The sequence below is a fragment of the Morone saxatilis genome, unplaced genomic scaffold (genome assembly GCF_004916995.1).
Source record: "Morone saxatilis isolate NCDOM2014 unplaced genomic scaffold, NCSU_SB_2.0 Contig11, whole genome shotgun sequence".
NCBI lineage: Eukaryota > Metazoa > Chordata > Actinopteri > Moronidae > Morone > Morone saxatilis.
Window position 1 is genome coordinate 25,348,488 of NW_023339663.1, and position 5,159 is coordinate 25,353,646.

Consider the following 5,159-nt stretch of genomic DNA (forward strand, 5'->3'; position numbering starts at 1 on the left):
GATGTATCAGAATTAGTACAGTATGATATCAAGTAACTAAAAAGGTCAATGCCGTAAAACACACCTGAGGGAAAATAGCATTGAGGGAACCCCATACATCAGCTCAACCCCACTAAGTGTATCTAAGGAGGATAAAAGAGAGAGAGTAAACCTAGCAAGTACAAAATATGCATATATAACCAAAGGAACGATGTGTGTGGTGCACTTTACTCCAATGCGGAATATTGGAAACACTAACACTAAGCAATCATTTTATAATAGTATTTAAATGTAAGTATTGGCTAGGATACAAAGTAATACAATATGTGAAAAACTTTAACTAATCTTTTGACCCTATGATTCAGTTCCTTGGAGCGGTTCAACCATCAAGATACTATCCACATGCAAGAACGAGGTTACGATTATAAGGAGCTACCAGGATTTACTTCTCTATCACAGCAGAACTTCAAAGACACGAGCATGAGAACCTCACAAGATAGCATGTTACATACACAGACAATCTTACCCCCCATCGAACCCGTAGATCTCTGTAACATAGGATCACTATGCATCTTTGCACAAAGTGTGTTATAATATAAATATGCCACTCCTATCTCGACTATGACAACAGACCAAGATACACCCAATGATACGAATAAGATATACCTGAGCATCTGGACCAAATGAAGCTGGCGACTAACAAATGCATTAACCTTCAGCTATCACTCTTGCACATTATATCCTCCACATGCTATTGAACTAAGAGAAAATGCATTAGATACTATACATATGATAAGATGGTTTCCAACAAGACGAATCACCAAGATTCTCATATCCAATCCACACATAATCTACCAGTAAACTGATCCGTTTCCTAAAAAACGCATAACCCAGGGTTGATGGGATATCACAAAGTAAAGCACTCCTTTCTGGCTCAGGTCAAACAAGATAATTCTTAAATGCCACCTGTGACTCCTCTATGCCCTTCTGAATTTAGAGAAACCTGAATGGTACCATATTTACAGTACATCGTTATTATCACATTATGCACCAAAAATGGAACTGTAAGAACCATTCGTAATAAAGCAGCACAGTAAACCAACAGTAAATAACCAATTTAGTGCCATAGAGGATGAGCAAACCTCAGAGTCTTAACCCTGAGAATCCGTCCTCGCAGGCCGCACACCAAAACAACTATAGCGCGCATACTCGAAGGAATGGCGCTCAGACACATAAGCTCCACTAGAGCTTCATATAACCACGTAAGTGATCCCTAACAACGCGCACAAGAACAAACACTCTCTCCGCCGATTTCGAACATAAAACACTAGTCTCATACCAAGTGCTATTATCAACAACACACAATGAATAACAAGAAAGTAGGGACACCAGAGACAATATAAAGCTAAGATCATCATGAGTCTCTTTGTACTTACCTCATCACAATACTGCCTAATTTGTATACAACGAGACAACATGCGGACTACGGTTCCCCAGATATTACACACCACTGTCATGCAGAACTAGGTGTGAGCACAACCAAATAACCGATCACTCGATCGTCCACACACCAACCCACACCACCATCAAAAAACAAAAGAAGAACGTCCATATAAATGGTCCGGCACCTTCTACAGCGCGATGAACACCAGCTAGACAAGCCCACCACTCCTCATTCCTAAAACATCAATTCAACCAACAGCAGCCTGGTAGACTCGTTCACCAGCACCAGGTACCTGAGGGTAACTATATCGACAGAGATAACGGACTCATATATCTTCACCTGGTCAAACCACACTGTCACCCTTGTAAAGAGGGCCCAGAACACAGCGTATGCACTTTCCCTGCGCCGGATGAGGAGAGTAGCACCCTACCCGCCTCCCATTCTCACCACCTTACCCTACAGAGGAACTATAGAGAGTGCATCTTGACACCAACTGCATCTCCAGTCTGGGCCGGAGCGGCCTGAAGTGCCGCTGACTGGAAAAACCCCTACAGAGGGTGGTGAGGACAGCGGAGAAAATCATTGGACTTCCACTTCCTACCCCCTCCACAGGACATTTCAAAGAAACGCTGTTTGACCAGGGGAGAGAGAGAACAATCCAAAACCATCATCAGCTGACCCCTCAACACCCCACCATAAGGACTTTGTTTTCACTGCTGGCCTCTGGAAGGAGATTCCGCAGCCTGCGGAGCCAGAACAAGCCAGACTCACAAACAGCTTTCTTTCCACATGCCATAAAAGACTGCTGACACTATATAAAATAACCATTCCCCCCTTTCTCGTCCCCTCCTCACCCACACACCTTACTTCCAGGACTTAGTCATTTATAGATTATCTTTGTTTATATCTTCCATATTGCGTATTTTTGATCTGTCTTTTATAACACAAAAGAGTAGTATTTATCGTGATTTTTCTTATTTGTATTATATACAAAAGTTCTTTTACATACGGAACCTAAATGTGCAATATATATTATTACGTGTTTTTTATATATATATAAAAGTTTTATATCTACATATCTATTTGTATATGGTACATATGGCCTCTCCTCATTCTGTTGCTGCTATGTGTCATTGTAACATAATTTCATTTTTTTGAGACATTCAGGATCAGGTTATTGGTTCCACACCAGTCTGTAGACAGTCTGTAGGTGACAGTCCAGTTGCTCTTACAATAGGAGTATGTATGAGTAACAAAGAACAGTGATGACTTCTATATTCTCTGGGCCTACTTTCTTATTCAGGTGTTGTTGAAAGCACTTAACTGTATATGTCAAACGGCAGGATATTTCTTCTTTGTGCAGTAACACACAATGAGCCTAGTGGAGTTATTTGAGCCCATTTTCAGCAGCAGGGGAACGCCTCACATCTCAGGGCACACCACCTCATCACTAAGTTATTACTGGGGTTTTCTGTGCAGTTTTTACATGGTTCTACAGTTCCATTTTGGGCAAGAAAACATTACCTTAAATTACCTTTCAGTTTCTCTAAATTCAGAGGAAGGAGTCAACAAAAATCTTGTTTGACCTGAGCCAGCAAAAGTGCTCACTTTGGATCCAAACCCCTTTGCTTTTTAAAGGTCAGTTTCTGGTAGATTTGTTGGGTTGAAGACTTGGTATTCTCTCTGTTGAACCACTTTACTGTATAGACTAATGCAATTTTCTCTGTCAAACACTGGTGCAGATAAAGTGCAGAGATAGCTGAAAGTCATTTAGGCCAGCCTTCATTTTCCAGATGCAGGGATCTACAGTCATTGGTAACTGATTTTGTCATGTCAAAGTGGCATTTAACACATCTATAGTGACCTTTTCAGATATGTCAACACTATTAGCTCAACTGTGCTTTGAGTTCTGCTGTAAAGTAAACCTGGAGCCCTTTAAAGTACCTCTCCTCTCATGTGAATTGATGTTGAATCACTGATCATTCAAAAGTAAGATTATACTTTATCTAGCAATATTACATTTAAATACTATTATAAAATGATTGTTAGTGTTAGTGTTTCAATATTCGCATTGAGTAAAGTCAACACACACATCTTCTTTTAACATGCAATTTCTTGCAGCTCCTCCTCCCACATACACTGGGGGATGTGGTCCCTCAAGCATTTCCCAGGTGTGTTTTAACGGCATTGACTTTTAGTTGTTCCTGCTCATCGTACACCAGAATGGGAGCACATCGTTATCTATCTTTACCAGGTGTCGGAACCTCCTTCAGCCGCCTCCTCTCAGTATGGAGCAGCAGCCAGACGTCCTGAAAACTACACTGTAAAACCTGATGAGTTTGTTCAACTCAAACTGTTTGAGTAAACTGATTGCCTTGGACCATTTAAGTTAATTAACCTAAACAATTTAAGCATGAAATTTATTTTTGTTTTGAGAAGAGAGAAGTAGAGTAGAAGTAACTCAAGTATTAAGTTAATTGAAGTTACACTCACATGCAGCATTTCACCAAACCTATTGAAAATGTGTGAACAGAATTTATCTGAGCAAATTATTATGTTATCCATCCAAACAGCTGACGTACGATACAAATAATTTATAATTAATTGATTTTCAAAAAGGTAGCCAATTAAATCTCATCAAGTCTTAACACTTCAATAAGAATTAATTATTTGATGCATTCTTGGGCTTATGATAATTAATAAACTGAAATTAAAACAAAAATGGAACAATCCTAAACCATACAGCATTATAATGCTTTTATAATGATATAAAGTCTAATTTAAGAAAATGAGTCAGTGGAACAAACTGGAATTATGTTGCCTGTCCTTCAAATACTGCACACATTTAAGTGCACTCAAAACGACTGAGTTGCTTCAACAGTTTTTGAGTTGGGTTTAATTCATGTAAATGAGTGATGTTGATGTGTTGTCAGATTTTAAAGTGAAACATTTATCAAGCAGTAGATAGAGAGCTTTGCTTTGTGCTTCATCTCTGTCTTTAGGTCTGTAAGCAGATACACCTGGGACAGCAGCTCGCTCATTCTTTCCACCCACTCTCCCCAGTACAGGTTGGCACCCATGCTCCTGTTGATAACTTCCTGGGTGATGTGTTGCCTTACCCTCCTGAGTTGCCCAGAACAAATTTGAAGTCAACGAAAAACCCACTCCATCTAGTGATCTTGACATCCAAGCACCTCTCATCAGCCAACCAGGGACCAGATTCATAAATGAGTTGCGAAGACACATGCATTACTTTCCACTCAAACACTGGTATTTATAAAGACGAGAGTGCTATGACACTGTGCATTTGCAAATATATGTGCATGCTTTACACTGAACACAATGTGTTTTAGTGTGCCTCAACATTTTTTTATATAAATATGTCCTTTTATGAAATAAAGGTTTGCTTATTCTCAGCTTCTGTAAAATACACAGCAATGTGACAGAAATATAAGTAACACAAACACAGGTGGCACTTCATGGTTAATCAGGAAGCCTGTGTTTCTTTCCTGCTGACTGGGGAAGAGACTTAAAACACCCACACTACCGATATAAATTTCATGAACTATCTTGCTAAAATAGAAACTCAATGTCAGTGCAGTAAGCCTTTTCTTTTTGTTAACTTGAAAATGTCTACTCAATCTCAGAGCTGTGAATGTTGAAAAAGAAGAGCAGGACTTGACATAAGATTATTATTTTGTCCAGGGGTCCTTAAACATTTTCTGACATGCCCCCC